A 21,797-nucleotide genomic window follows, 5' to 3' on the forward strand; every position below is an offset into this window, starting at 1 on the left:
ACTGTCAAATATCTTATGATACTTTGAGACAAATTAACTACAAGCAAACTTATCACAAATTTTTTTTTTATTGAAAGGCAACACAATTGTGGCAATCCACAATTTCTGGCACTAATATTGTCATAGAAAATCATATTGTGCCTCCAGCCACATAAAAACAGTCCATGCAGCAGTATCCAGCAAAATCATTTTCAGAGTAGAACCCTTGAAGTTTTCCTCTTTGTCCACTTGCCCAGTATCCTTCACGGTCTTTGTACAAATCATCGCATTGAATGCAACGGGAGATCAGGGGCCTGTTTCAGAAAGGAGGTTCAACCAACTCTGAGTCAAAACTTAAACTCTGAGTTGACTTACCCTGAGATAAGAAACTCTGAGTTTTCGGTTTCAGAACAGCTGAAATGAGTTAGTTCAATCAACTCTGAGTTGACCTACTCTGAGTTAAGCGCGTGCACCACAACTATAAAAAGCCATTATCAATGGAGCGCAAATATTATGAGTCACCATGGCAACAGCGCCAGACAGAAAGAGGTCTTCATATTTCTCACCAGTACAAACATTATTACTGTAATTTTACAGTATTAGAACATTAATACTGTAATTTAATGAAAGGGATTACTCTTAATTCTTCTGTAATTTAAAGTAAAACCTGATGTAATTGCATTAGACTATAGAACAATTCTGTATATTTAACACACATTTTTAAAAGGTATATTTTTAATGTAAAATACAAAGATGGTGTGCACATCCCAAACACCCAAATTGGGCGCAGGTGCAGGACAACTAAATGATATAAACAAAATAAAGAAGTGTGAAGTCCGCACACTGAAAATTACTGCTCCAAAAGAGTTTATTCAAGCTCAAGCAACGTTTCGACCCTCAGGTCTTCATCTGGCTCAATGTTAATGTAATAGTGAAGTCAACTTTAAATAGATACAGGTGATCACCAATCAGGCACACCCAAGAAATCATGTGACAAATACAAGTCTATATTAATATATAATATTATGTGTCTACACATCAAACAATCTACACATTCTGATTATTTCACATTTTTATGTGGAGTAGCCGATATAATCAAAGTTTAAATCTAAGTATAAACAGGTATTCTTATTTGTTTAGAATGTAAATAATCTACTACTGTATTTTCAGTTGCCAGTTAAGGAGTTATATAGACTTCATCTTATTTATTTATTTTAAACTGCAGTAAAAATAGCAACATTTAAAAAAAGAATGAATGAATGAATGAGGTGTTTAAACACCACTTCCTCTTTAAAAAAGGGGAGGAGACCGATAGAAACTCTGGGTTTACCGAAGAAAACCTGCTCCCGACCAGGTTAGGTTCACAGAGTAAGTTGCCATGGTAACTGACTCTGTGTATAAGTTACCTCTCTTTCAGAAACAGGCTTGACTTACTCTGCTTTCTCAGGTTTGACATACCTCCCATTCTGAAACAGAAAACTCAGAGTTTCCCTCATTTCAGGGTTAACATACTCAGAGTTTTCACTTAACCTCCTTTCTGAAACAGGCCCCAGATAGGGAATGCGGTAGGTCCTTTTATACTCCTCTGAAAAGGAGTTCCAGTTTACCACACCTGTTGACAAAAGAAAAGAAAGGTTTAAGTGTAAAACATGTTTGCATTTCTTTCTTTTTTTTAATATGAACTTTTTCTCAATATTAATTTTAGTAGTGGTGTGCCACCCCACAACAAGACAATTCAGAAATGAAAAGAAACACTTATTGCTTAAAACAAAAAGCATTAGTCTAATGTAGAAGTGAATGTTATATTATGATGATTAAAATAATTTTAGCACTAGAACCTTGACTTGAATCATAACTGTGGCCCACACAAATGTAGAATCGTCACTCAAAAGCACAACAGCTGCACACAAATCACAGAGGAAACAGTCATAAACTTATACAGAAAATAATAAATTAGGAAACATCTATGTACAACATGCATTTACATTTTAATAATGGCAAGTGACCACTCCAGGGTCCATCTTATGTGTTGTGTTGCTGGCATCTTCAGGACACAGATTGACAAGTGGCACTCAAGTAATCACCACTAAGAAACGTGCATTATTCTGAATGCAGCGATGTGTGAGGGGAAATAAATAACATTACACGTTGCATGTTACAGAGTGAGCTCCCAAATTACCCTAATGTTTACCCTGACTAGCTAGCTTATTCTTATTGCCCGCCAATAGTTATGTTGCTTTCACATGCTATCAGAAATGTGATATTTACAACTTTTGAAATCGTGATCTCGAGCTCATTGCATTCAAGTTCGAAACTGGAGGGTGTTCATGTACATTTTATACCAAGGAAAGTCGTTTTACGCCAATTCCGAGAGCAAGGCAGCATTATTATTACCACGCCAGCCAGAAAAATACTTAACAACGCCAAGCGATGACGGATTAGTTTTAAATAAATAAAAACTTTTAATAGATTATCAACTCCAGAAACAGTACAAAAATCTCATTCTACTGACATCTCGTGTGAATCGGTTGTGATTTGGACAACTTCAAGTTACGCCCCTTTCAAGTTACGCCCCCAGTCTTGCAGTCCGCAGACAGACCCATCTCGTTACCAGCGCCTGGATACTGGACTACAGTGGCCCTGAGTGGACAAATGCATTTCGTCATGTTGTTCTTCGTGTAAAGAAGCTTCAGCTAAAGTGCAGCGAAAAAAACACTGACACAATGATGAACAGGTAACAATAATATTCACAATAACATATCGATTTACTGAATAATTAAGTAAATATAATTTGTTAATTTATCTCTGTAAAGAAACCTCATTGATTATTGACTTTATAACACGCAATTCTGAAAAATAAAGTCAGAATTGCAAGATGTAAACTCGCAATTGTGAGATAAAAAGTCGCAATTATCTTTTAAAATGTTTTATTCTGTGGCGGAAACAAGCTTCCATAGAAACGAAGTCTAAAGTCAGTTATTCAGATGCTATTTTAAGGGCGCATGCTTGGTCATAATGTAGCGTGAGCGCAACACACACACACTTTGCTTATCTCATCTACACACAGATGCAGCCGTTCTCATTTTTGCAAATCATACATAATTACAAGGAAAAATATTACCACACGAGGGAAATCACTGAGGTGTCCATGAAGATGTGAAAAAATAGGCATAAATCTACCTTACACATTTACCAAAATTATTATTATTATTATATTATACTGTTTAAGCGAAGCTAATTTGGGTGTGTTTCTCCATCCCCAATGTCACTTCTCTGTGTTTTACCGCCCTGACGAGAACATCGGTCTCCTCGGCTGTGAACCGATCCTGGTAAATCCGCCGTTATAATAGCAATCCGCCATGGAACAAGCACGCCTGCTCTTAAAGGGAATGTGAGATGTTGCTCTGATTGGTTTATTTCACGTTACGCCCAAACCACACCTATGAGTAATGAAGCTACTTCAGACCAACACATTTTAGATTTGCATCGGGTGCACAAAGTTACGAGATCCGCCCACAAAGTTACTTGTGTTTCAGATTATTAAAATAGGGCCCCTAGTTCAACTAGTTAATTCTAGTCTAGTCAGTTGTTTTTCTGTTGTGTCTCTCAGCTCTATAGTTTTATACTGTCATCAACATCTGAAACTTGTGTAATGTGGCACTTCTAATATTGTTGGCTACTTGTTGCCTTCATTTATTTATTTTATTGTTTTCTAAAATAATTAAAGAATATTTAAATAAAGAATATTTAAGATCATATTGATTTAAGACATTTTATTTTCCAGTATTGCTATTGTGTATTGAGTGAATATTCCTGTGTGTATTTGCAGGATCCTCCACTAAAGCTGTGTCAGGAATAAAGGGAGGAAACGTCTCTCTATCATGTGGATCTGAGGACAGAGAGATTGTGGAGATCAGTTTATACAGTCGGTCTAAAATCATCCGTGTGTGTGAGAAGAAAAACTGCAGCGGTCGAGTGTTTAAAGAAGGATCATGTGACGTCGTCATCAAGGATCTGATCTACAGTGACGCTGGGAAACACTTTATACATGTTTATTACAGTAATGATCAGACAGAAGTGAAGCGACAGATCCTGGAGTATCATCTTCATATTCATGGTAAAGTCAAAACTGATCAAACCATCATCATGTGTTTCTGGATCTCCTCTAATAGTGTTGGTATTGTGTGCAGGACTAGAAACAGCAGAAACACTGAAGCGGACAAGCTTAATATTCAGAGTGGATTGGGGTTTTCCAATCTGTTCCCTCAATATTAAATATGTGATTATGACACTATTATAATAATGATTAATGCTGAATGTGTGTGTTCCTCCTCAGATGAGATCTCTGTGCAGAAAGGAGAGGATCTGAAGTTGGATGTTCTGTTGATCAATGCTGATAAAGTGGAGAGAAACTCTAGTGAAGGCTGGACAGAGGTGTGGACGAGAGGTCACGGGGTCAACAGTGATCGACTGACCGTCAGTGACGAGACTCTGATCATTAATGAGTTTACAGTCACTGACACTGGAACATACAGAGTTCTGGATTATGAAGGAGAAACCTTGATCACAGTCTCAGTCACAGGTGAGAGAAGATCAGTGGATGAGGAGAGATATTATGTTTAATCAGTAAATTAATCCTAAACTGCACGACTAACCTTTCAATATTCTGCACAGAATCTGTTCTAGACTGGAAGGGAAATCTGATCGACACAGATGAAGACAACACTGACGACACTGAACATCGAAGTGAGTAAAACATGAGGCATTCTTAATCAAAATTCATAAACAGTGAATAAAAAAAAAGTATATATATATATATCCACCTGTTCCTTCACCTGTAGATCACTGGATGCTGCTGGTTGGACTGACTGTGGTTCTGCTGGTTCTGACTGGTGTCGTGATACACAGACGTCTCCACAGAGATCACTCGAGGGGGAAAGCACTGAGTTCAGGGATCCAGAAGTGTTGAGGTCAATAGCCGTGTTTTCACCGTCACTTCCGGATCCTGACCGGGCCTCGTCTGGGCCAGTGGACTGGGTTTCTGGCCCGTCGATCATCTCAGTTCACAGCGGCTTGAGGAGTGGTCATGACCAGAGGAGTTTCTCTGAGTCTGGAGACGACAGCGGCGGATGAGTCCATGTACCAGATCAGCATTAAACACTTTAACAGCATTTCCCTCTAAACTCTCTCTCAGAGACAGCAGCGAGTGCTTGAAGAACTTCTGTCTGTGATCCCATGTGGATTCTGGTCTCCGTATAAGGCAGAGATATTTATACACAAGTTAAAAGACTGTGTGCTAAAGACGTTCTCTCACAACTTGGAGCACTCTCGCAGTTAATAAACACTCGGTCTGATTCCCTGGAAAAAATGATAGGAGAAAATACACGCGCGATTACTAACATGAAGGAGGTAATAAACGAAAACACCAAGCAAATCACGAGTGTCAAGGAAGCCATTGAATTCATGAGCGAGGAAGTTAACAGTCTGAAACTCAAGTATGGCGCGGTGGAGTCCAAGGTGGGCAAAGTGGATCAGACTACCATTGAGCAAGAGAGGAGACTAGCGCATCTGGAGAGTCCCAGAGAAGGAGAGAGAAGATGTTCGACAACAGGTCATCCAGGTGTGTCAGCAACTCCTGCCAGAGGACAAGGACAAACTTCCGAGCGCCACAGATACTGTACACAAGCAACCGAATAAACCCAGAGGTATTATTTTTCAATTTGCCTCCCGCTTCTATCGCTCCGCTGTGTGGCGTGCAGCAAAGGAGTCTACGTTTCTCAGGGAAAATGGATTGAAGATATCAGAGGATCTGTCTCCAGCAGATAAAGAGAGGAGGAACAAACTGTGGCTGGTAGTGGAAAAAGCAAGACAAAACATCAAGCATGCTTACTTTATTGGAGGTAGGACGTTAGATGGAGTCGAAATATTCTCTCCAGCCTGAAACTTTATGAAGCTGATATCTAACGTTACTTGAAGTCTGTTTGTAACTTGCACTGAAACAGTGGGCTAGCGAGAGTCTGTTTAACCTCCAGATTGTTGCCTGCCTTAAGATTTTTATTTTTGTTAAATTTTTTACGAAAAGAGTGTGTTGGAGCCATTATGTTGGCTCTAGAGGGCGTATGAGTATTTGAGGATAGTGTTTGAGTGTCAGGTTTGTACAAGTACTGTGCTCATGCCAAAACAGTTTGTTAGCAATAAGTCAAAGTAAAGTGTTGAGTATAATTTTTGTTTGTTTTATTTGTTATTTGCAATGCCAAAATGAACAATAAATGGATTTGGCATATCCCAATATTGAGAAGGTATGGACAATGAATATTTTATTCCTCAAGACAAAGCACGCGTCAGAAACAGACTGAGCCATTACAAGAGGGGAAAGGGAAAGAAGAAAAATATAATTTAGACTAGTTGATATTTTGAACCAATATATTAATCCCATCCTAAGTTATAACTTATACAGTTATGTAAATGCAATGCTAATGATTAATGATTAATTATTATTATTATTATTATTATTATTATATAATCTCAGGAATTAGTTATTTTCAATCTCGCTCCTTATGGGAAAAAAACAAACAAAACAAGGAAGTTAGCTCTTGTTAGTTATATTATTATAGACTCTGCACTGTAGAAATAAGATTTCTACTACAAGAAGAGATTGTTCATGAGTTATGAATATTGAAACCTAAATTCTGATTTGCACTATATAAGTTTGCTGTTCTCATCGCTCTGTGTGTATATTTAACACATTCTCAGAAACCGGTTCAATCTACCTCTATAGTATAGGTTATAGCTTATAGGGTTTTTTTCTCACTTTATGTCTCTTTCTATAATTTCTTTTAATACTAGAGGGTTAAGAAACATTACAAAAAGGAAAGCAATTTTTCTGTTTCTTAAACAATTTAAATCTGACTTTTGTTTTTTGCAAGAATGCCATTCAACCAAAGAGGATTATGTTTTTTTGAGATCTCAATGGGGATTTGTGGATGGCTCATGGAACCAGTAACTCAGCTGGTGTTTATATTCTCAAAAACCAGTTTAATGGGAAGATTGTGTGCTCTGACTGTGATCCAGGTCGTCGATATATCTGTCTCGTACTGGATATTTCTAATGTAACGGGTATTATTGTCAATATTTATGGTTTTAATCAACAAAAACACATACAGTAGAAGAACATGTGTTGAAATGACTAACTAAATACCCAAATTCTTTTTTAGTCTTTGGAGGGGATTTATTAAAGATAATATCCAGCAAGATATATCTGTAACCTTTAAAGACATTATTTTTGGATACTGTGAGTCTGACCCCAATAAAATAAAAGCTTGTTTTGTTATTAATTTATTTTATTTTATTGGCAAATTTTACATTCATAAATGTAAATTCACCAAAAACAAACCAATTTTTATTGTTTTTTTGAAAGAATTTAAAATGTACCTTAACACTATTTCATCCTCAGTAAATAAGAAAGCAATTAAAACTAATTCAAATTGTAATGACTTTAATTTGTGTACACTAAATGATATATAAGATGTCTTACCCTCATGATTCCTTTTTTTCTACTTCTTCATTTTTCTTTATTTTTATTTGTCTTGGTTATGCACTGCTATTATGTATGTTCAGATGACATTGTACATATTATTATATTTTATATCGACATTTTTGTATTTCTGATACAAATTTGTATACCATGTTTGTCATCTCTGTATTGTTTGCAAGCATAAAAAAAAAAAAAAGCGCTCAGAGGTGGCGTCTACTGGGTCCTAATGTCCAACCCCCTACAGTAGGATAAATGTAACTTTTCCATATTAGCTTAATGTTACCTGTTCCTCGTGTAGTTTGAAGAAATCCGCCTACGACTTCACCAAATGCTTACTTCCGCCATTTTTTTTTTAAATAATGTATTTTTTTGTATTATTATTGTTAGTGGCAATGGTGTATAAGTGTATTGATATTTATTATAATATTAATAATAATAATAATTTACATTTATCAGAGAGGGGCACAATACATTTACACAAGAAGGGGCGGGGGCTTATAGTGAAAGTGAAAGTACATTCCAGTGTGTTTTATTTACAAGCGCCATTTTACACCCGGGTTTAAGAATCTTTAAATAAGAACAACGGATCATAGTATCAAGTGATGTTTGTATATGTAAGTTTGATTTAACATGCTGTTGAGCCTCGAGGTGTTTAATAACTTTATATTCAGAGCAAGAGTTCGGTGTGGCGCATGAAAATTAACTTACTTCCTCACTAACGTAAGTAACCATGAAATATTAAAGTACATTACACATGAAATTCTGAATATGCAGTTTTTTAAACATATCAATTATTGGACATAGACATATAGCCTAGACCCTGTATGTTAGAATAAACTTTTACACGTTTTATGTAGGTCTAATTTTCGTTTTCATTACTAAAAGCCAAACTTTTCTCTTTAACATCTGTAGAGTTTGTTTTAACTTTTTTTGTGCTGTGTTTCTTTAACTTTGATATAGTTTTCTGTGTAAATGAATGTCAATTACAAAGAGTGTTGTTGTTACAATCTCCCTTTATGTAATGTCATTTTTATTGAACATTTAATACCAATAAATACATTTATTGGTTTACATAAAAATCAATAGGAAACATTTTATTTTAAAATACTTGGACCTGTGTATACTGTATTAGTCAGTTTCACAGACGTATTAAATGTGGGCTTACAGTAAACTGTCCCATTTGTACAATATTTTAGGCTTCAGTGGAAGAACATTCAACTCTAGTGTTACAAACTTCCCAGTCTGTTCAGCCGAGATATTTCTGTATTAAACACACACAGATGAAATACTGGTGCAAACATGACAGATCTGACTGAAGAAGAGAATCTGCTGATTCAGATTATACCAGTTCTGAACATTCATTTACATGATTGAAAATCACATTTAATGTTGATAATTATTGATTAGAAATCAGAATAAACGCACTGAATAAAATGTCAAATGAAATGTATTGTATTTGAGTGTGTGTGAATGAGTGTTTCTGATCTCTTACTCGAGCAGCTCCATGAAGACTGAATGAATCATGGACGACACACAAACATTCAGACATGGAGATTCTTCTCCAGGATTCAGGTACTTCAATCTTCATATGATCTTAATGTTATAGAAGACTCATTTTCTGCACATAACAGGGTGTTGTGTGTGTTTGCCAGGGTTGGTATAGTGATCTGTTGTCTCTATCATATTCTGGTGCGGGATATACAGTAGTTGGAGACACTCAGGGTCTTTAAACACTGTCCAAAGACACACAGATACAGTAGACAGCTAGATGATATATGACATTATCCTTGGACAGTCTCATCACTCTTCAACATACATTTATTTGCATGCATGTTTATGTCGTTATATGTAACTTTGCATAATTTTCCTGTACAGCACTTTGGTCAACTTTGGTTGTTGTAAAGTGCTTAACAAATAAAGTTGGTATGGTATGGTATACGATCTTAGACAATCTTCTCATGTTGGATTTATTTTCATGTTAAATCAGCCAAGTTGATGCCTGTCTCTGTTCTATTAAAGTCAGTTTAAGGGTGACAGATCAATCTCACCGGAGTCCAGCTGTGTGTCCATGAAGAGTGACGCGTCTATGGGGCATCCAATAACATTTAAGGGAAAACACTCATCAACTGATCTGAGGTACAACATTTGATAGATAGATAGATAGACTATATAAAGTTTATCTACATGTAAAATTAGCAATATGAATTCTTGTCTATAATGTCATATTTGTTATTTTTAAATTGTCTGTTCTATTGAAGCCAAAGTTGCAGACAGAAATCAAACCCACCGGAGTCCAGCTGTGTGTCCATGAAGAGTGAAGCGTCTATGGGGCATCCAATAACATTTAAAGGAAAACACACACCAACAGATCTGAGGTACAAAATTTTTGTCTAGAGAGACTAGATCAGCTCTTCCCAGATCTTCTCTGGAGCCTCTAAAGCCTGGTTCACACGGGACGATTTTAAAATTGTCGGCCGATTTTCCAAACCTTGATTGTTTCCCGGTGCTTCCTCGCCGCCTCGTCACCTCGCTTTCTGATTGGCTGCACGCCACAGTCCACAGGCTGAATGCTCGTTTGTCCCCGCCGGGAGACACCACACACGGGGAGAAATCGGTCCAAAACATCCAACATGTTGGATATCCCCGATTTGAGATCGGAGTGGTCCCGACGTCCTTCCGAGCAGACGAGAGCAGTCTTAACACACCACACACAGCAGGAATATCTGATCAGATTATTTTACGATAATCGGAGCATCCTTAAGATTGTCGCAGGGGGGGAATCGGGGCTAAAATTGGCCTAATTATCCTACCGTGTGAACCAGGCTTAACACAACCACTTCACATTTTTTTTATGTCTCCCTCATATAAAACACCTGTTTCAGCTCATCAGCTCAGTAGTAGAGACTGCAAGACCTGAATAGACAGATGGATGAATAAATGTGGATAAACCTCATATAGAGACCAATCTATCCATGTAAAATGAACTATATATTCTTGTCTGTATTCTGTTGAAGTGGATTCCACCAGCAGATATCACAGGCACCAGAGTCCAGCTGTGTGTCCATGAAGAGTGACCGGTCTATGGACAACATCACATTTAAGAGGAGACAAACATCAACTCAAATGAGGTACAACATTTCTGTCTAGACAGACTCATCCTGAGAGTAACTCACTGTACCCAGACTATCCATTATTAATAACAGATAAAGTAAATGGTAACTAGCAACACTTTTAACGCCAGTTAACTTCTTGTTTATTGAAGTATTGTTACAAGTGCTATAACACTCATGCAGTCTTGCTGTTGATCTGAATATCAGCATGATTTTTAGGGGTGGTTATAAATATAGATTTTCTTATGCATTACATTCTTCATTTGAACAATCTGAAGATCATTTACCAAGATTGATCTTTTTAAGGGATAGTTCACCCAAAAATGAAAATTCGGTCAGTAATTACTCACCCTCATGTTGTTCCAACCGCGTAAGACCTTCGTTCATCTTCGGAAAATAAATTAAGATATTTTTGATGAAATCTGAGCCTTGTCTCACTCCTCCATAGGCTGCTAGGTGGCCCAAACTTGCTGGCCCAGAAAAGTTCTTAAAGAGATCGTTAATATAGTCCAAGTGGCTACAGTGGCTCAATCTTAAGTATATCAAGCGACGAGAATACTTTTTGTGCGCAAAAACAAACAAAAATAACGACTTTATTCCACTATTCATTTCCTTCTCTCTGGGCCTCGTAGTGTTTTTGCGCAGCGCGTCTGTGTTGCACGTCATCACGCAACACACACATGACCGGCGTCGGCCAATAGTGAGCCTACGTGGTGACGTGCAACACAGACGCGCTGCGCAAAAACACTACGAGGCCCAGAGAGAAGGAAATGAATAGTGGAATAAAGTCGTTATTTTTGTTTGTTTTTGCGCACAAAAAGTATTCTCGTCGCTTGATATACTTAAGATTGAGCCACTGTAGCCACTTGGACTATATTAACGATCTCTTTAAGAACTTTTCTGGGCCAGCAAGTTTGGGCCACCTAGCAGTCTATGGAGGAGTGAAACATGGCTCAGATTTCATCAAAAATAGCTTAATTTGTGTTCCGAAGATGAACGAAGGTCTTATGGGGTTGGAACAACATGAGGGTGAGTAATTACTGACAGAATTTTAATTTTTGGGTGAACTATCCCTTTAATCTATTATTTTTCAGTTGATTAATCAAACTTGATTAGAGAATAAAACTTTACTAAAAGTTCAGTAATTGCAGTATGTTACTTTTTATAAAACAGAGCGTACGCTTTCAACTTCATTCAATTTAATCACAAATTACAAATACTGTCACGCTGGTTGATGATCAGACAGACGAAGCTCGATTCCTAACGCTAACAAAGATAATGTACACAAGCAACAGTGTGTTTTAACATAGACACGAACAATAAACGACCAAGGACAGAACTGAACGGGAGAATATATACACAGGGTAAACGAGGGAACTACTGTAACTAGACACAGGTGGATGAAGGTTAACTAATCAGGGATTAACAAGAACATAATTGTGACAAACACGTTTTGCCGCTCTTTATTGTGGCATGACAGATTCTTTATTGTTAGTTATAGCATGAATGAACCATGAACACAATAATATATGTTGAAATATAAAGTACAACCATGGAGAGATAAAACAGCTTGTGAACCAAGTAACATTACATTTAACTCAGAAAAGTTATACAATGGTCATACAGTAATTCATTAGTAAGCTAGAAAGAACACTAGAGAGTTATGTTCTTAACCTATTAGGGATGTATTCATTATTTAATGCACGTCATTATCTGTTTGTTATATTGTTAAATAAAATGTTTAATAATTGCAAATAATTAAAAATTCAAAGTAAAATGTGTTTGTGTCAAAGTGTCACAGTAGCCGCGTTTCCACTGTCGGGCCAGTGCGAGCCAGGGCTTTAAACAGGCCGTGCTGGGCTAATAGCCTCAGGCTAATAGCACCGGGCCTGAGTTTCCACTGTCGGGCCAGAAGCTCCACAGCGATTCACTAAAACACGCCCGTAACGCCTCTCTGGAACAACGTCACACTAACCCATCATTTCACCAACAAATGGAAGTTTTATCAGAAAACTAATCAGAAATCACTGGAAACAGCGTTGAAAACAAACATGATAAAAGCGGCCGTTTGCTGGCATTTTTGTTGTTTACTTGAATATTTAAAACCTAAGCATCGATGTTTTTACCACAGGTTTACAATAAAAAGTGATACATTGATCATAATGAATTAATTTATGTCAAAATTGCACATTAGTCACTCAGAAATAAATTACCGTTAGGTCTATTTCACAAAAGAAAGAGGACACACTTACTTCTTCAGTCGCATCTGTGTCTGTTTATCTGGTTACAGGACATATTTACATCACATTTAGAAAGAATGATAATTTCTACAAATATATGCCACCAAAAATACGATCTGAGGCGGCTGTAGCACTTTCTCGACTCCCATACAGATATTTTCAGTCAGAGAAACAGATGGAAGCTCCCGAAAAAAAAGTTACTTTATTTTATGATAGTTCGCCAAGTCCGGTATAAAGAGACGAGACATACTGTAGGCAGGCTACTGACAGATAAAATAAAAACATGACTGTGATAGCCTTTATGATTGGTCTGGTCTATGTTTTTTTTACTATGCGTATCTTCAAGTGTTTACTATGTTTACTATGGTAATGGTTAGCGAGCATAGTCTTTTGCATCACAAACAGAAGGCATTCAAACATGAATGCAAGTTAAATTATTTTAAAAGTCTTTAATGCTGACAGAATCATCCGGCGCTGCCGTCTCCCGACTCAGGTGAACTCCGCCTCTGGTAAACTCCTCCTCTGTTGGTAACCACTCCTCTAGCTCGAGCTGGCCCGCTTTGGCCCAAGGTATTCGACGGGCCAGAAATCCTGGCCGTTGGCCCCGAGTAAGCCCCGATCAAGCCCTGGAAGTGACAGTTGAAACGTGTCTGGCCCTGGCTTGACTAGCACGGCCCGGCCCTGGCCCGACAGAGGAAACGCGGCTAATGATGAAGCGGGTCACATTTCTTTTTCTATTAAAAGAGTTCATTATTGTTACCATCAATGTTTGAAAGACTTTCAGAGCCTGTCAACTCTTTCAGGAAGTTCAGGAGCTGCAGGTTATGTGAATGAATTAAACCGGCCTTGTGTCATCTACAAAATTCAGATTTAATTTAATGTTTATTCTGTCTGAATTCAATTGAATTCAATAATTTGGACATTGTTATTCATTTTTACCTTTTAATATTATAGTAATGATCCAAGTGAAGCAGGTCCACTGTATAGCTGTAACAAATTCACTGGAGGCAAGTTGAGATGAGGACCCAAACACAAACTTAATTATCAAACAAAACAAAAGCATGAACAGGCATGGAAACCTCAAAACTAAAACAGGAACACAAAACCAAGACTAGAAAACAATAAACCGGCTCTGGGACATAGAACAAACAATACTCGACAAGGACACAGGGCAAACATGAGGGCTTAAATACATAGACTAATTACAAGACAAGGAACACCGGTGAATAATGATCAGTCAATTACCAATGACAAGACACATGGCATGATCACATGACAAACAGGGAATCACATGACAAGACACAGAAACATGACAATGACCCAAACCGTGACGTAAAAAATATTTTACTGCATTAGTTGAGTTTTTTTCCCCTACAAAATGTACATGTATCTCAAATATTTCCAGATTTATTTGAATTGAGAACAATCAAATAATGAAACTTATATCGATATCCAATTCCTAGAGGCTTGTGCAAACAGCCAAGTTTTACTGATATATAGACCAACAGCACTGCTGCTTGTGTGATATTGTCTAATTATTTAATTAGAGAGTGTTGTTATTTTACTAAAACTTATCTCTTTATGATGTAATCTGTCAATCTTTCACTGGTCCAAAGCAGATTCAAATCAGATCTCCTGAAGACGTTTCAGTGTCTGTATGAAGGAACAGCAAAGCAGGGAAACCCAACACTCCTGAATGAGATCTACACAGAGCTCTACATCACAGAGAGTGAAAGTGGAGAGATCAATAATGAGCATGAGGTGAGACAGATTGAGACACAATCCAGGAGAGCAGAAACAGAGGGCACACCGATCAAATGCAATGACATCTTTAGACCTTTACCTGGACAAGACAAACCCATCAGAACTGTGCTGACAAAGGGAGTAGCTGGCATTGGGAAAACAGTCTCTGTGCAGAAGTTCATTGTGGACTGGGCTGAAGGGAAAGAGAATCAGGACGTCCAGCTCATATTTCCACTTCCTTTCAGAGAGATCAACTTGATGAAGGACAAAACACTCAGTCTTTCAGATCTTCTTCATGTCTTTTTCCCTGAAACAACAGAAATGGAAATATCCAGTGATGAATATAAAGTGTTGTTCATCTTTGATGGTCTGGATGAGTGTCGTCTGTCTCTGAACTTTAAGAGCAAAGTGAAACTGTGTAATATATCTGAATCAGACTCAGTGGACGAGCTGCTGATGAACCTCATTAAGGGGAATCTGCTTCCCTCTGCTCTCATCTGGATCACCTCCAGACCAGCAGCAGCGGATCTCGTCCCCTCTGAGTGTGTCCATCGAGTGACAGAGGTACGAGGCTTCAATGAGCCACAGAAGGAGGAATACTTCAGGAAGAGAATCAATGATCAGAGTCTGGCCAATACAATCATCACACACCTGAAGTCCTCGAGGAGCCTCCACATCATGTGCCACATCCCAGTGTTCTGCTGGATCTCAGCCACTGTTCTAGAGGAGATGTTGAGTGAAGCAGAGAGAGGAGAGATTCCCAAGACTCTCACTCAGATGTACACACACTTCCTGATCATTCAGACCAACATCAAACATGAGAAAGACTATAAGAAGAGAGTGAAAGATGAAGAAGACATGATTCTCAAACTGGGGAAACTGGCTTTCCAGCAGCTTGTGAAAGGCAACCTGATCTTCTATGAGGAAGACCTGAGAGAGTGTGGCATTGATGTGACAGAAGCATCAGTGTACTCAGGATTGTGCACTCAGATCTTCAGAGAGGAGTTGGGCTTGTATCAGGGGAAAGTCTTCTGCTTTGTTCATCTGAGCATCCAGGAACATCTAGCAGCTCTATATGCACACATTCACTTTACAAATGAGAACAGAAATGTGTTTGACAAAACCATACAAAGTTTCTTTTCTAAAATCTTAAACCATTCATTATCTGAGCTGCATCAGAGAGCTGTGGATGAGGCTTTACAGAGTAAGAATGGACATCTGGACCTTTTCCTGCGTTTCCTTCTGGGTCTCTCATTGAAGTCCAATCAGACTCTCTTACGAGAACTACTGACACAGACTGGAAGATGCTCCTACAACAAAGAGGAAACCGTTCATAACATCAAACAGAAGATCAGGGAGAATCGCTCTCCAGAGAGATCCATCAATCTGCTCCACTGTTTGAATGAACTGGGTGATGATTCTCTGATGCAGGAGATCCAACATCTGAAATCTGGAGAAATAAGAGAAACCAAACTCTCCTCTTCACAGTGGTCAGCTCTGGTTTATGTGTTGTTGACATCAGAGCAGAAGATGTTTTTGATATAAATCAGTTTATTGGAGCACAAAATACAGCAGATGAAGTTCTTCAGAAACTCCAGCCTGTGGTTATAGAATCCAGATCAGTTCAGTAAGTCACTCTGACAACAATCATTACACTGATAGAACTTGATCACATTTATTATTTTTGGAATGTGCTTTCGTACCAAAATAATCATGTAATAATACCTGAATTAATAGTTATTTAAACATGAACTCATGATTAGCGAACATATTAACTCACTGATTCTTGAGATAAGGGACAAAAGTACTTTTGAAAAGTGACAAACAAAAAATCGATACTACATTCATTTGAATTGGATACCTTCATAAACACGGGTCTCATCTATCATACCATGGAAAGGAACAGGTTTTTTATTTAACTACTTTTTATAAAAATGGACATTTACTCACTTAGTAACTTGACATTTGTCAACTCCGTCTGACACATGAAAATATGTTTTTTTTGTGTGTTTGATCAATTCAACAACACTGTAAAGTTTTTACGGATGTAAAAATGGTGTGCCTTAGCAAGGTTAAGTGATAAATTGCATTGTATACACTTTTAATATTATTTTACATTGTTTTGGAATTAGTCATTTTAAATTACCTTCATTTAGTTTACTCATTTTTTTAATTTCTAATATATACAATCAGTGGTTTTGTGCACACAAGACACTGATGCATGTAGATAAGTTGGTGTTTTAATGTATGAACACACTCAATTGAACAAAAGAAACATACCTTTTTATATAAAAATGAAAAACCTCCATCTTACGGTGTTGACACACAACTGACGGTGTTGACACACAGTTGACGGTGTTGACACACAGTTGAGGGTGTTGACACACAGTTGACGGTGTTGACACACAGTTGACGGTGTTGACAAACTAATCGAGAATCAAACTGATTAAAGATATTTACCTAGTTTTGACATGGCAAAGGGAGAGAGTATCAATGGAAAGGGTATCAAACATACAAAACTTCATACAAAGAGTACCTGGTGTCAGGATCTTTAAAGGTCCCATGAGATGAAATTTTCACTTTCTGAGGTTTTTTAACATTAATATGAGTTCCCCTAGCCTGTATATGGTCCCCAAGTTTCTAGAAATTTCAATCGGTGTAAATCGAGCTTTTGCTATCTTTCTCTGCCTTTGAGAAAATGGAGGCTCATACACGCTGATCTTGAATCTCCTCTTTATGACGTCATAAGGAGGAAATGTTACCTCCCCTGTCTCTGCTTTTCCCGCCCAGAGAATATTTTCCGCCCATGAGAAAATGCGATAGGAACTAAGAACGCGCGCGCACGATTTTAGTTTGTCCATGAGAGATATCATGGCTTTTGAGCGAGCGAAGCATAACAATTGCTCAATAATTGGATGTACAAATGAACACCGAAGGGTCAATACAGAGCTGGGCTTGCTGAACGTCTGAAACTAAAGTCTGGATCACTCTCTTTGGCTCAGCTACACACCTCGGACAAGTAAGTCAACTAATGATATATAAGTGTGTTGCTTTACTGTTTATGGTTACCTAGATTGTTACACGTAGAATGTGGCTGTAACATTAGCTATGCAGCTATGCAGTTTATGTGTGTGAATACACACACTGTAACGCGAGTGTTGTATACTTCTTTGTTATTTGGATAACCGTTTTCCTGTTGGTTAAATGGCGCGCGCGATATCCGCATTTCAAGATCGCAGAGCTTGATGTAATTGTAATATGATAAATACAGACGTTACAGATCTCTCATGAAAAGGCAACAGTAGGTTAGCGTTTGCCACATGATAATAACTGTAAACCATCCGAATAAAGTACCGTATCCAGACATAATATTTTAAACTAACCATTCGGAAACGTCCTGCTGGAGCCGCTGAGTTGCAACTTCTTCATCCGTTGCTTCTCCATCCGGATCAGATTCTGGGTCAAACTGAAATGCTTGAAAGACTGTGTGTCTTCGTGCCATTGCTATATCCAACGTAAACATGCACGCCACGGTACCGTTGCGCAAGATGGTCATAGGCCACACCCACCCTCCACCTTGTGCCGCCTTTCTCCTCCTTATTAGTATTTAAAGCTACAGACACCGAAACGGCCTGTCTGAAGGAAGCTCATTCTGGGACTGGCTTGTAGTGGCTATAATTCTGCACCGAGGCTGAATTTTTGGAAAGAGATTTCAGATACTGTACTAGGGACCACTAAGGCCTATATTAAAGCCTACAAAAAGTAGCATGTCACGGGACCTTTAAGGCACAAATCTGTCTAAATCTGTGTTAGTGAGCACTTCTCCTTAGCCGAGATAATCCATCCGCCTCACAGGTGTGGCATATCATGATACTGATTAGACAGCATGATTATTGCACAGGTGTGCCTTAGGCTGGCCACAATAAAAGGCCACTATAAGGCCTTGTCCACACGGACACATGTATTTTTATACAATATTTGAGAGAAATAGGCCTTTTGTGTACATAGAAACAGTCTTAGATCTTTGAGTTCAGCTCATGAAAAATGGGGGCAAAAACAAAAGTGTTGCGTTTATAATTCTGTTCAGTGTATATTTGAACTAAAATGTAAATCTAACAATTGATTTGCAAGAGGACACAATAGGCTGAGAGCTAACTAAAAAATACTTTTTTATTAAAGTTATTATGTGGCATTTGGGTATATTAAGATATTTTAAGTCAATCAACATGTATACTTAGATCATATTATCATGTTATGTAGTTGTTATACATTACTTAATGAGTATTTGGGAGCACTCCATTAGCTTACATGTCAACACCATCAGACAAAATATATGACAGAGTTGACATATGACGGAGTTGACAAAACAACATGTTTTTTTAACTTAATCATGTCTAATAAATGGTAGCCATTTTTATTTTCCTCAGTTGCCAGCTGCCACTAAACTAGACAAAAATACCAATTTTTATTTCAAAATTCTTGATTGAAATCATCCCTACTTTGAAGACAGTGTTGACACATAAAAGCTGTGACCACAGGGATTTCAACTTGTTTGCTGAATAAACATATAAAAAAGTAAACTTACGAGACCATGTGTTGGACTGCTGCATCCATCAACAGATAGAAGTCAAAGGGGGTCCTCAGGGTTAAGTTGACCAAAATATGCCTGATTTATTTAGAATTTGAAAAATATCTGACGGAGTTGGCATGAATTGATGACAGATTTTGAAAAGCTGTTGTTAATGTACAAAATAATGCAATGTTCACTTTAAGTATTTTGTGATATTTTATTAAGCCATCAAATTAACCTCATATTCATATTTGGGCATTTTGGGCATTTTAAAACACTTTTTTTTTTGCAGTTTGATTTTGTGACCTCTACGGAGGACGAGTTCATTTGCATGGGCTTTCATAGTGCAGTGCCGGTATTTTATAAAATTCTATGAAATAATATAAATATATACAAAACTAAGGGTCTAAACATACACAAGTCTTTCATATCCAACTTTTAAAGCCTTTTTAAATTAAATAATTTATTGTTTTTTAAGGCAAATTGCAACATTTTGATGGGGGACATGTTTTGTCCCTTATCTTAGAAATCAGTGAACTAATTATGAACCAACGAAGAGCTATCCTTAAAGGGGGGGTGAAACACTCATTTTCAGTCAATCTCATGTTAATCTTGAGTACCTATAGAGTAGTATTGCATCCTTCAAATCTCCAAAAAGTCTTTAATTTTATTATATTTATAAAAGAAAGATAGGCTGTACGGAGTCTTTCCGGAAAAAAAACGAGCGGCTGGAGGCGTGCCGTGCGGGCGATGCTAAAGCTTTTGAAGCAAACAAGCAGTTTTACTTACAGCTTGCGGTTCCAACGCACGACCAACCAACCGTGAACCTTTATCGTTGCGACTGCTCCATCCTTAAGCATTAGACGATCTGCAAATCCGGCGTCGAACTGGTCTTTGTTTATAAAACAATCATCGTCGAAATGCAGGGAACAAACAGTCTTGCACAACTCCGTTGATGCTCTGGAAAAACAAACTCCATCCACTGGTCCCTTAAAGCTGGGTTCTTTGGGAATCTGTGCAGGGTTGTCTTGCCCTGGCAACCAAAAACCCACTTCTTTGGTGACATTGACTTCCCTAAAGCCGAGCAGAGCGCTTTGATGGGTGTACTGCTTTTGCTCTCTTGCTCTGGTCTACGGGTGCGCGTGCGCCCGCGTCCTTCCGGGAGAAGTGCCCTTAGGACCCATATAAGGAAATTCCGCCCCATCTGACGTCACACAGGCCCATACTCGAAAAAAACTTTCCGAAACTTGTGACAAACCGGAAGGAGCATTTTTGGCACAGAAATACTCCTTCAAACGTACAATTTAATTTTTGAAACTTTGTCCATGTTTAGCATGGGAATCCAACTCTTTAACAGTGTAAAAAACTCAGTATGCATGAAATAGCATTTCACCCCCCCTTTAACTATGTCAGGAGTCATAAGGATTCATACATAAATAACAGCAACCTTAACTACATGTTTGATAATTAGGCTAATGCATTAAAATACACTATTCAAACTTAAATGGTTGTAATTCAAGAATGCATTTGGGTATATACCTAAGTTTGGACTTGTTTTAAAGAAAACACTCAGCAAATTATTGCTGAAGTGAAAGCATATATTTAACCAAGTTGTGTTCCAAATTTGAGGTTGATATCACAAAACTCGAATTTCCCATGAGATTTTGTTTAGGCGTAATACCAAAAATAGCCACCAGATGATATACATTCCATTGAATTTAATTGTATGAATTCTGCCGTATCAAATTAATACATTTCTGTCCAAATATCACTTCTGTCACAAAATATCGAACCTTGAGACTCAGACACTTCTGACAATATTTTGTCAAGATTAGAAAAGGTTTTGATCATAATTATGAAACATGATTACGCCCAAAAGGGGTGGAGCCAGATAAAATAATTTAGAGTACCGTTTCTAATGCAATGTCCAATTTCAAAACGGTTTTCACAATATGAATTCTGAGTTTGTAAGCTTTCAAATGATACCTAATTTATGATAACTACTAAAATATGTGATGTAATAAAAAAGGCAATAAAAAAGAGGATAATATAGATATTATACTTTTTAGACGATAATATTATTTTATAATTTTTTATTGACAAATACTGGATTACATGTTTTATTATTAACTTTCAGCATGAAAACCAAAGTTTCAATTATTAAAAGTGTGTGCATCGACTTTTTGTGACAAACTCCAGAACTCCTGTTATGATGTAGATTTTTTTGAGGTGCAGTCTTGTCATAAATTTATCTATTACTGTTCCTACATAATATGTAACAAAAAACAGTGCTAAAATATCTATTTAGGAGTCTTAGACCTTTCCAACGATATATAGTTTGTCATGATTAAATTAGGATTTAATTGTAATATAGTGAATTAAAAACTCAAAATACAAAGATGGTCAAAATTAGGGTTATTCCCTTTTTTATAACCTAAACAGGCCTCAGGAGTCACATATATTTCAAAACATGCTAAATAACAACATGAACAACATATTAATTAATTTTCTTCTTCAGAACCTTAAGACAATGTTCACAATTAATGTTAGCAGTATTATTATTAAGTTTAATATATATTTACTTTCCTCAAAATCTGAATGTCTTGCACCACCGGTAGCCA

General features: G+C 37.4%; 1 protein-coding gene across 1 annotated transcript in view; it reads left to right on the plus strand.

The window, feature by feature from the left end:
* Nucleotides 1-21,797, plus strand: part of LOC308697126 (uncharacterized protein) — an 874,503-nt gene that overhangs the window by 830,644 nt on the left and 22,062 nt on the right. The window lies entirely within an intron of this gene.

Source organism: Scardinius erythrophthalmus (assembly GCF_964197995.2).
Source record: "Scardinius erythrophthalmus genome assembly, chromosome: 10".
In the NCBI taxonomy this organism is placed as follows: domain Eukaryota; kingdom Metazoa; phylum Chordata; class Actinopteri; order Cypriniformes; family Leuciscidae; genus Scardinius; species Scardinius erythrophthalmus.